This window comes from Myotis nattereri (genome assembly GCF_964212035.1).
Source record: "Myotis nattereri genome assembly, chromosome: 2".
Taxonomy (NCBI): Eukaryota; Metazoa; Chordata; class Mammalia; order Chiroptera; family Vespertilionidae; genus Myotis; species Myotis nattereri.
The window spans coordinates 117,513,426-117,525,708 of NC_138076.1; the positions used below are offsets into that span (position 1 = coordinate 117,513,426).

The following is a 12,283-nucleotide window of genomic DNA, read 5'->3' on the forward strand; positions in this document are numbered from 1 at the left end:
ATCACTGCTTTCATTTCCTGTTCCACACTGATTCCCACACACGGAACAGGAACCACTGAAAATCCAGCTTATAAAGACAACATCATCGAAAGGAACAGAGTACAACCTATTGGAGAAACTGCTAACTACTCTGAACTAGTGGTTCCCACAGGGTTGGATGGATGTTACACGGTGCTGGGTTTCCTTCAACAATTTAACATCCTGCATTTTCCCTGTGAGCTCACCGTAGCACCTCGACAAATAATTTAGGAACTACGGTGCTAAGAACTCTCAAATGTCTGCCCAGTCCAGATGCCAACTAAACACTATGTCCCACAGGCACCTTAAAGCAATCATCTTTCCCCAAAAATGGCTGCTGCTCCCCCTAGTTACTTCTATCTCATTCCTGCCACTTCCCTGTCCTTGCCACCAAACTAAACCTTGTTTTCAGTTGCTCCAATGTACCATGAACAAGCCTTTGTCTACTCTCCTCTACCCAGATTCTAACCAATTCCTTTTCTCAGACCTCTCCGGGAAGCTTTTCAAATCTCTCTGAATAGTGTCTATGCTGGGTCTGGAGTCATCCTCCAAGCTCGTGTGGCTGACCCCTTTCAGAGCACTTAGCATACACTGCTTTGTAGTCAATGGTTAAATCTTATCCAAGAACAGAGCTGAACAGAAAGTTCATCTGGGTGGACAGAGGTATCTGCCTTGTTTATCTCTGCATCCCCAGAACATATGATAAACTCTGGAATCTCCTTAATAAACAAAGCAAGGGAATGAATGGATTAGGTCACTCAGGTGATGCTTGTTATGCCCAGAATTCAAGATCCCCAAGAAACCACGCCAGGGAGCCAGTCCGATGCAAAAGCATAAGGTCCTTTATTGAGTTAGCTAACCCGACCCGGGCCTCCAGTCGACGCAGCGACCGGAAACCGAGTGCTACTCACGAGAAAATCAGGGCTTTTAATAGTGAGGGGAGGGGAGCTGACTGTGGGCCCTCCAATTTGCCAGGCGCCAAGTTGGGTCTTGTTCCCAGGCGTGGCCAGCAGGGGCCTGGACCTCCGGGAAGAAGGCACTCCTCTGCCTCTGCCCCAACATGGAGGATCCAGGGCAAGATAGAGGGCATAGCCCTCGCCCTTTCATTCCCCCCTTGTCTTGGAACTTCTGGCTCAATCATGAGACAGACTGCACTTTTATTTCACCGTCGCTAGGGGCCCATAGTGAGCACACAGAACTATCAACTGAACTATTCTTATAAGCTTAACAAATGGTCCGGTGGAAGGGAAAGAAATCATTTTAGCTTTAACAACTTCTATTGAAATAGGATTTTTCTTCTTAAAATTCCTCCATGGCTATTAAAAAGCCAAATCAAGATTAATTTATTTACTGTCCTGATGTTTGCATAAACACAACAAGAATGGTAACTGACTACCTTTGCTGGAATTTCATGGTTGAACCTTAATGTGCCCCGTAGGGCCAGGAAGCCAAGCCATCCAGCTGCCATCAGGCCTGCCTGCAGTATCTGCTGAGTTAGGTGAATCCCTCACCTGTAGCAACTCCACCTGAGCCCACGCTCCATGCTTTAAGGCCCATCTCAGTAGCCCTCCTACTCGTTGCGGCCCAGAGTGTGTGGGGGTTCTGCAGGGATGCAGAGGCATCTTTACTGCTCCCCTTCTACTCTTACCAACCGCCAGTGATGGTAGGGCATGGGCCTGACGCTCCAGCGCCAGCCATTTTCAGGGCTCCCAGGCAGGATACCAGGCTTTCTTCGTGGCATTCTTAGTGGCTTCAAGTCTTTAGAGCTCAGACAGGGCTCTTTAAAACATGATACTCCAGTCAAAGTTTTCCGTTAATAAAACCACTATTAGGAACCAGTCTTACTGAATCTATGCAAAGACACGTACTTACTTAGCATTGCCAGATTTCGGAGGAATTACATAAGGAGAAAAACATACTGATTTACTCTAAGATTTTCTGACTTTCCTTGCTAATTTCTTTTCATGGATTTAAAACAAAACAGTAACCATGCCTCAGACTTTCTAGTCTAAACAGGCTTTTTCCAGCTTTACTACCCCTGACATGGGCATGGTGACTCAGGCCTGCAAGACAGTATTACAGGCTGTCAACTGTTAGCTGTCTCTCAACAGAGACCAAAACCTGATGGGCACCCTTCCCTGCCCAGTTGGGCACTTGTCCTCTTGGCAGCTAGACACCCTTTACTTTTGGGGGTCACCCCACACAGCTCCCTTCCAGGACAGCCAACATACATTCAAACCTGCAAAAGAATCAAAGGTTAATATAACATATCAATACAATGAAACATAATATTGGCATCATGGCCGCTTCAGGTAGCCAAATCTACCTCTAAACATGTGATCCTATAAATGGTCCTTGTCTCTTTGGAGCCATGTCCATGAAGATGCAGGCATTATCTAAGTGTATTACACAGTATTGTGGGGGCTCCTGGTGACAGGAGCGATCGCGAGTCATGTTACCGGCATCAGGCAGGTCAAGCACTCCGCAGCTTGAGCTTGAGCGGGTTGCGTTGATCTTGATCAATCGATGCTCCATTTGGTGATGAAGTCTCTCTGGATGGACCCAGGTCGTGACGCCGTCTACCTTGAGAGCGGTGGGGGTCTTCAGCACCACGGTGTAGGGACCCTTCTAACGTGGCTCTAGGGTCGCCCAGCAGTGCCTTCAGACGTAGACCCAATCCCCTGGTCTGTGCTGATGAGGAATTGGGTTTGGGCTGGTCTCATAGATGGCGCGGAGGCGCGGCCAAATGTCCTCGTGTGCCCTCTGGAGCCCTCTCAAGGAAAGAGATAGTTAAAGCGCCAGTCTCTGAGTCAGATTAGAACTTCAAAGTCCTGATGGCTTCTAGGTAATCCTGTTTATCAGTTACAACACTCTGCTTTTTGTCTTTTTACCAGTTCCCTTTGTGGCAGAGCAGCAACCAGGCCTCTTTCAAGGGAGTGCACTAGAAGTGGGTACCATTGACCAGCTTCATTCCCACCCACCTTTACAGATTCTAAGGTCCATTGTTTTATTATTTAATTCAGCATAGGCAGGGGGAAGGGCCCATGGAATCTCTGCCCTGAGGAACTGTGAGCCCCACCCTTAAATGTCCCAATCAGACTAGAAAAGTCACAAATATCTTTTAAATCTACCCCAGAATTCTAAAATCCCAACGTAGCACAGAATATATTTTCACACTTACATAAACAAATACAGTCTTGGGATCTTGAGCAGGTAACAGGAACACCGCCCAAGTCCCCTGATGGGGGCCTGACAGGAACAGATGTGGGGGCCTCCCTTTCCCACGTCCCAGGATGGGATTTTTGACCTATGTCTCATCCAGATAGAAACGGTACTCATATTGAACAAGGAAATCAAGACTAAATAGACACGATAACTAGATACATTTCCCATTAAGAACTTTGAGGTGCATGCCACATTTATACCACAAAATACCAACAAATCAGTTTCAGTTGTGTCAAGATACAGAACAAGTCCCTGAACAGAGGCGGTAGAAAACTGCCTAGGAATGCTTTTTTTTTTCTTTTTATCTTTCTAAAAGATAGGCTAGATTCGAACCCTTAGCTAGTCAGAGTTTCGACTTCCCTCCGGAAGTCCCAGAGATGGTGAATACCATCTAGAAGCCATTCCTCCAGATACAGGACAAGTCCCTTAGAGATTCTTGATAATCTACATCAGTAATCCATTTATACAATCCCCTAAAAGTTAAAGAGGAAGGAAAGAACCATTCAATGTCCTTCAAGAGGATTAAACACATTGGATCCTCTGACGTTTCACTTAACATTTCTTTCTTTTTTTTCTATCACACCAAGGCCATGCTTTCCAGGTAGCTAGAACTCTTAGCCTTAATTCTTAAGTGATTAGCAATACATTTTAAGGGACACAGAAAAAAGAAAAATCTTTCTTGGGTAACCTAGGTAAAACTTAGGAAAACATTTTCAACACTTAAAAACAGTTCTCAACATAATAGGATTCAGTCTTGACCATGGAATCAATTACTCTTAATTTGTGTATGATATATGTATAACTGTGGTTCTACTGAGAATTTAAGATATCTTTTAAAAAATGTCTCTATCTATAAGCCTTTTAAGAAATACGAGCTCTATTGTCGGCTCTTATAAAGCCAACTGCTCAAAACATTGGTCTATCATACCACTGAAATTATATTAAGACCGTGATTGCTAATTTATTAAGCATTAAATAAATCCGCGAGGCTAGCACACTTTTTGCCCCATCCGCATTTCCGCGGTAAAACTCAGCCTTAAAACTCCACCCCTGAAATTCCATCCTGCCCCAGTGAGCAGACACCCCCCTTGTGATTGGCCAAGTCAGAGGGCGGGGCTGTTCCAAGATGGCGGCCCCCAGGGGCGCGGCAGGCCATGCGGCCAACATGGCGGCTGCCAAGTCAGGCAGCTCAAAGTGGCGGCTGTCTAAACTGTTCTCTAACAGAAAAGATGATTTCCTTATTCTCACAATAAACAAGGGAAGAGCAAACCAAAATTCCTAAAAGATAGATGGCCAACATTATATTGTAGACAAACAGAAATCTCATTAGCTGTTTATACCCTTTATAATTATCTTAAAGAATATTAAGTTTAAACTGGTTTTTGTATTAAAAATCTTCAGTTGAGGTCACAAAATCAATCCTCTCTTCTCAATCAGATTAATAAGCAAAGGCATTTTCAATTAACAGATTAACTTTTATCATTTAGACCTCATATTAGGCATATTTAGATCAACATTTCAGTATTATAAATTTCAATGCTTTTAGATGATTTGCACTTAAAAGTTTTAAGTTTCCAGCCAATAAGCCTGGCATAGCTGCTAAAATGGTCACAATTTTCCTGTTGGGGAAGTCAAGAAACAAAACCATATTCACATGCAAATTTGACCATCAACTTCCTGGTGGTACTTGCCTCAGGGCGGGAAATTTCAAAAGCTACTTTAAATGGCCTTGAGAAACCTGCCTGTATTTCTTTCTTAGGTTCAACTTCGCCATTTTTAAGACCAAAACATCCCCGGTTTTTATTCTGTATGCAGCAAAAAGTCAAGTCCAGCTCAAAACTATGCGCACTCGTTTTCAAACTGGCCTTTTCCCTTTACATGTGCACAGAAATCCCGGATGCATTTATAAATTTGTAAACGCTTTTCAATTACAAGAAGGATTTTAATTTTAGAATACTTGGGGAGGGGGTGACCTGTTTCCACAGACCCTCACTCAGGCAGCCGCCCGACCGCCACACAAAGGAGGGGTGAGAGCAGTCCCCCTCCCTCCACATTCATACACTTTCACCAGACATTCATTCAGAGTTTAAACAATCCATTCAATTCCTAACAACTTCCCCATTCCTGAGGGAGCTCTAAAGCCTTCCCCAATCTCCCCGAAATTATTAATCCAGCAAGTCCACAAAACAAAACGGAAACACAAACAACCAAAGGGCCCAAAAAAGTACAGCCTTCCAACTCCATGGAAGCAAAAAAAACAAACAAACAAAACAAAACGAAATCCAGACGTTGGCTGCGCGCCAACCAGCAGGAGCGACCTGCCTTTTCTCAGATTGAGGGGTTCCTTACAGACCTTCCGACTCCGCGGAAGCAAAATTTCCCCTCTTCAGATGGAGGATTGGAGCGCCCGACTCCTCCTTGCCTGTCTCAGATTAAGGGGGTTCGTACAGACCTTCCGACTCCGCGGAAGCAAAGCTATACCCCTTCAGATGGAGGAGCGAGGCGTCCCTCGGCTCCTCCCACCTGTTGATCCCGTGCATCCACTCAGATCATTATTACAGGCATTTACAGGCATTTACAGATTTCAGAAGTGAGCTCACACTGGATAGATACACAGAACACACGACATCAACAAAACAAGAGACCTACCGCGGTCAGTCAGGCCCTCCGGACTGGGAGTCCATCGCTGGTTTTGGGGATCCCGGCGAGCCCCCAAAATGTTATGCCCAGAATTCAAGATCCCCAAGAAACCACGCCAGGGAGCCAGTCCGATGCAAAAGCATAAGGTCCTTTATTGAGTTAGCTAACCCGACCCGGGCCTCCAGTCGACGCAGCGACCGGAAACCGAGTGCTACTCACGAGAAAATCAGGGCTTTTAATAGTGAGGGGAGGGGAGCTGACTGTGGGCCCTCCAATTTGCCAGGCGCCAAGTTGGGTCTTGTTCCCAGGCGTGGCCAGCAGGGGCCTGGACCTCCGGGAAGAAGGCACTCCTCTGCCTCTGCCCCAACATGGAGGATCCAGGGCAAGATAGAGGGCATAGCCCTCGCCCTTTCAATGCTCCCCTGTCCCTCACCACTTACAGACTCTTACCGCAGCACTCACTGCACTGCACAGACTACGAACATCTTAAAAGCTCTCACCTCTTACTTCTGCAACCCCAGTAGTAAACTAGTGCCTGGTATTTGGCAGAAAATCACTAAATAGCTTCTGAATAAAAAAAGTTACCAAAAAAATTCTAGAAGGCTATACCCACTGTATTAACTGTGGCTACCTCTGGAGAAAGAAACAAGACTAGGGCAACAATAAGAAGAGAAAAAGGGGCCGAAACCGGTTTGGCTCAGTGGATAGAGCGTCGGCTTGTGGACTGAAGGGTTCCGGGTTCGATTCCGGTCAAGGGCATGTACCTTGGTTGCCGGCACATCCCCAGTGGGGGGGAGTGTGCAGGAGGCAGCTGATCGATGTTTCTCTCTCATCAATGTTTCTAACTCTCTATCTCTCTCCTTTCCTCTCTGTAAAAACTCATTAAAAAAAAAAAAAAAAAAAAAGAAGAGAAAAAGGGAACTGAGGCTTTTTAGTCCATGTATCGCAAGTGATACTAAACTTATTTTACAATATGCATTACTTATTTATGTATACAATATTCCTATATCATAAGCATAAGCATAAGTAATGGGTTAAAAAATAAATAAATAAAGCAGCCATGAAGAATGCATTTGGTTCTAAATTCCCAAGAGCATGTCCCAAGAAAACCTGACTTTAAAGAGGAATACAGGGTACCTAGGGGGAAAAAAGACTGAAAGAGAAGCTGAGCATTTAAGTAAAGGTCTGCATGGCATATGGATGGAGTCACTCCCAAGAAAATATAAGGAATGATAACTCCATATGAGGGGGGAAAAATCTGTTTATCTTCTTCAAAGACAGTTCTTGGAACTCTAAAAGAAGACCACTAGTACTGGCCCACTAGTATAGAAAATTCTCTCAATACTTACAATGGCAATTGTTTTAATAAAAACATTCCAATAACCAAAAGGATATTTGCCACGTGCAGGTTCCCATGGTAAGTATAACGTATGTCTACAAAGACACAGTAAGAATACAGAGAGGAGGCTATAGTGCTGGCATGACCACTTAGCAAAGTGTGTTCCAACTTTACTTTCAGGATTAAAAAAAAAATAGTGTAGCACATCATTGGCTATTAGGTCATAAATTTTAAGCAAACAGATAAAACAATGCTATAAAGCAACTCATGTCAGCAACTGGAAGTGAAAGAACAATTTTTTTATGTATATAGTTCTAGAACAAGCTTCTTTTCACTGTTGAACAGTGAATACAGGTCAGACAGTAAATATATAGTCAATCAAACTTTCCATTCTAATGAGCTTTCAACATCTGAAAAGACACAACTTTCATGAATAGAAATTAAGGTCTTTAAAAATGAAGAAAAAATGAGCACTACACAGACACTATTGGAAAGGAGACCAGACACAATAAAAACTGCCTATGGGAAAGGTCAAACCCAGCTTTCTTTTGTTTAACCTATCACCTAAATAAAAGAACTAGCTTTAAAGAATCACTACATTGTTTCACAACTAGAAAAGTTGAGTAAAGTATATACAAAAGAAGCAACCAACTTTCAATAGAATTTGCCCTAGAGGCAATAGAAAAATAAGTCAATTATAACACTTTGAACTTAGCTTTGATTTAAAAAAAAAAAAAAAAGCATTTTGTTTTAGACAAACCGAAGTGTAAAGATGCAAAATACGTATTTCAAATGGCTAGCTCCTTCCCCTTAAAAATGTGGACCCCAATCTTACATTAAAATTTCATAGCCCATTATGCATTTGATTGGGATAGCTTCAAAGCAAAAACTGGCCTTTTTAAATTTTGTTTCTAAAAACTCAAAAATTACTGCCGGCAGTAACTGCGGTTTTTTTAATTAAACTCCAGGTGAGAAAGAATCCCTATGCCGCCCAATGGCATGTAAGAAAATAAGATGCTCCTATTCATCCCCACGCCCATAGCTTAGTTTCTTAATAATTAAGAACTCTGCTCTCCACTCTGCTCCAGCACAGGCCAGCCCAAGAAATCGCCATTTCCCGGTGCCCCAGGCGGAACGCGAAAGGTTTTCCACCAGCTGATCTGCGTCGCGGAGGAGGCTGAAAGCCCGGCGCCGCGGCCCCCGCCGCCGCCGCGCAGCGAAGTCTCCCGAGGAGGATCCCCGCAGGCGAAGCTCTAGGAAGCGCAGCCCTCTCTCCAGCCCCGCCGCGCGCCCTCGCCGGTGCCCGACCCCATCCCTGCGCTCGGAGAGCCAAGCCTGGCTGCTGAGGCCGGGAGCTTCCCGCGCCCGCAGCCCCGGAGAATGGAACACCCGGCGCGGGGAGGGCGACGGCGAGGATTGAGAGCACCGGACCCAGGGCCGGGGGACGGGGGGCACCCGGGGTTGTGCCAGATGCCGGCGAGGGTGCTCGGAACTGGGAGGGATGTGAAGGTCCCAGGCGCGGGCAGCCGGGCGTCGTGCGTGGGGCGTAAGCGGAGGCCCCGGCGCCACCTGCAGCCGGGTAGCGGGTAGCGGGCACCGGGCAACGCCAGGGCCGGAGGGCCAGGGGGGGTGGGGGACGCGCGTGAAAACGGCCGCCGGGCCGAGGCGCGACGGCGGGAAGCCGCGGTCGGCGCAGGAGCCGGCGAGAAGGATGCAGCCGGGCTGCCCGGCAAGGCGCGGGCTGCGCCGCGGCCCGCAGTGGGCCCGCCGCCCGCCCGCCCGAGCGCGCCCGGCGCGTTGCAGCAACTTCACTTGGCCGCGGAGCTGCGGCGTCCGGCCCGCGCCCGCCATCCTCCGGGGCAGCCGCGCGGCTCGGAGCCGAGCGCGAAAGGGGCCAGGACCCGGCAGCCCGGGCGGCCGCAGCTCGCACTCACCAGTCCGCGGTGCCGCCGCCGGCGCCGGGGCTGCACTCCGAGCTCCATGGTCCCGCTGCGCCGGGATGTCCGGCGCCCCCGTGCCGCACTACCCCGCACGCAGCGGCGCCAGCGACGCCTCCGGCCCGGCCACGGCCGCGGCCACGCCCCCTCCCGGCGGGGGGCCCGGCCGGATCTGGAGGGGGGCTCAGCCCCGGCTCCGCCAACCAAGGCCCGCTGACCAGACCGCTTCGCCAGGATTGGCGAGCGCCTCGGCCAATGGGGAGACGGCAGGGGCGCGGAGCCTCGGCGCCGAGGGGCGGAGGGTTGCGGTGAAGGTGGCTCTGCCTTGGTCCTCGGCCCTGGCGCGGGATGGGGTTTTGGCGATGTCCCTTCCAGAGTGGAAGGTTGGTCTACTTCAGGCCGAGTTTATAGTAGGGGCTATTCTAGCACCTCTGTTTACGACGTACCACCCCCTGGCAGTGCCTTTGAGTTTCCACCCTTCCCCTCACCTCACCTGGGCTTTGAGGGTCTCCTGGAAGCAGCTCTCTCAACCTGCATGTTGTCAGGCAACCCGGAGAGCATTATAGCCCTGTCATGGGTTCTCAAGCCTATTAACATTCTATCCACAAAATCCTCTCATCTCCCTCTACAGATTCTTTCCTTTTTATTCATACTGCCTCCAGTCTCCCTTCACCCGGGATGTGAGAAAACTCAAAATGTATCTATAAAACATAGGATGTCCCTGAAACTACCAACCTAAACTCCGTGGCAATGGAACATAGCCAGGTGATATTTGATGACTCAGACGGAAACTTAAGAAAAGAAGGAAGAGGAAAGGAAAGGAAAAGGAAGGAAAGAAAACAGAAAAGCCATGTCTGGTCTCCTACGTCCTGAAGAAAACGGGTTTAAAGACATCAAATAGAAATGTTATCTTTGTTTTCGTTGCATGCCTTTATTCTTTTGATTTACGAATAAGAGCACTACATTGAAAAACTTACAGGGATAAAAGACGTTCCAGTCCCAATAAAAAGGCCAAGAAAAACTAATTAAGGGTGTTTTCCTCTTGTCTTTACAGACCTGTGATAACTGTCTTTATCTCTTCCGGTTAGTAGCAGGCAGCAACTACCAGCTAGGAAAAAGAACAGCAGCCTGGCTGGTGTGGCTCAGTGGTTGAGCATAGACCTATGAACCAGGAGGTCACCGTTTGATTCTGGTCAGGGCACATGCCCAGGTTGCAGGCTCAATCCCCAGTTCTAAATCCCCAGTGCCCAGTAGGAGGTGCGCAGGAGGCAGCCATTGATGATTCTTATCATTAATGTTTCTCTCTCTCTCCCTCTCCCTTCCTCTCTGAAATCAATAAAAATACATTTTTTTTTAAAAAAAGAATAGCAGTTCATAACAATTTTAGCAAAGTTGGCAGCATCAGAACACAGAGAAAACCCAGGCACCCCTCTTTTATCTTTTTTTTTTTTTTTTTTTTTAGAGAGAGAGAGTGAAACATCAATGTGATGAGACAGAAACATAAATTGACGGTGTTCGGCACACCCCCTACCACGGATCCAACCCACAATCCCTGGCTTGTAGCCTGACCAGGAATTGAACCAGTAACTTTTCAGCACAAGGGACGATGCTCAACCAATTGAGCCACACAAGCCAGGACCGTGCACCCCTCTTTATGTGTAATTTATTTACTCATGTTCTGTTTTAAGATGATATATACTTCGTTTCCATATCATGTCAATATGAAATATATTAGTAATTAATAAGGTAAACAGGATCTTAGTGAATTATTACAGTGCTCTGTATTTGAAATATTGATACTAAAATGATATATTTCTGCTGAATTGGCATGAACATTGAAATTACTTCCCTTCATTTTGTCTTCACTTAGCCAAGGGATTAGCTTCCATGTCTATATTTAGGTCATTGATTTAGAGCTCAAAAATATAAAGGTATAATGATACCAGAGTGTGTTTTCAGGGTTGATAATCACATTTCCCTTCCTCCTCCCTGCTTCAGTGACCCTGTCATATATGAACTGCTGCAACATTTAGTTCACCCACTATTGGCCCTTAATGGTACTGTCCTAAATTGTTCCATATAGATCAGTCTTATCTCTAATTAGATGGTAAGTTTCATGAAGGTAAGGTTCTTATGTTATACTAGTGGCCTGGTGCACAAAATTCGTGTACATTAAAAGGGAATTAATTAGAGGAAATATTTTAATATTGCTATTTGCCCTTTCTCTATAATAGAAGTGTCAGAGATGAAAGAGATGAAAATATGAACCATATTTTGTAAAAACTCATTCAAATCTGAATAAGAAAACAAACAGCCCTGTTTAAAATGAGCAAAAAATCTGGACAGACACGTTGCTAAAGTAGAGATGGCAATATGCAGATGGAAAATAAGCATATGCTCAACATATGTCAGAGAGTTGAAAATTAAAACAACAATGAAATATCACAACATACCTTTTACAATGGCTAAAATGCAAAAAATAAAATACCAAATGCTGGCAGGGATGTGAAGCAAATGCTCATTCAGTGCTAGTGGGAATGCAAAATGGTACAGCCACTTTGGAAAATCAAGGGGAAGTTTTCCAGAAAGCTAAGCATAGTTTTACCATATGATCTAGCCATCACACTCCTTGGTATTTACCAAAATGAGGTGAAAACTTATGTCCACACAAAAACCTGCACCCAAATGTTTATTTATAATCATCAAACACTGGAAGCAACAAAAATGTTCTTTTGTAGGTCAGTGGATAAACAAACTGTGGTATATCCAGATAATGAGATTTTATTCAAAGATTTAAAAAAAAAGAGAGCTATCAAGCCATGAAAAGACATGGAGACACTTGAAATCAACATAATGCTAAGTGAGAAAAGCCAGTCAGAAAAGGCTTCATACTGTATGATTCCAACTAAAAGGCATTCTGGAAAAGTCAGTGTTGAGAATTTAAAAACATCAAGGGTGAGCGGAGGGAGGTGTGACTAGGGAGAGCACAGAGGATTTTTAGGACAGTGAAAATATGTTGTATGGTATTCTAATTAATGGTGGACATTGTCATATATTTGTTAAAATCCATAAAGTGTAAAACACATAAATGAACCCTAATGTAAACTCTGTACTTTAGTTAATG

General features: G+C 45.7%; 1 protein-coding gene across 1 annotated transcript in view; it reads right to left on the reverse strand.

Moving 5' to 3' along the window:
- The window catches only part of WASF3 (WASP family member 3), a 152,510-nt gene extending 143,267 nt beyond the window's left edge, over positions 1-9,243 (reverse strand). Inside the window, exon 1 of the mRNA XM_081083627.1 lies at positions 9,157-9,243. The gene's annotated coding sequence lies outside the window, so the exon portion shown is untranslated. The remainder of the gene's footprint in view (positions 1-9,156) is intronic.
- Between the last annotated feature and the right edge of the window lie 3,040 nt (positions 9,244-12,283).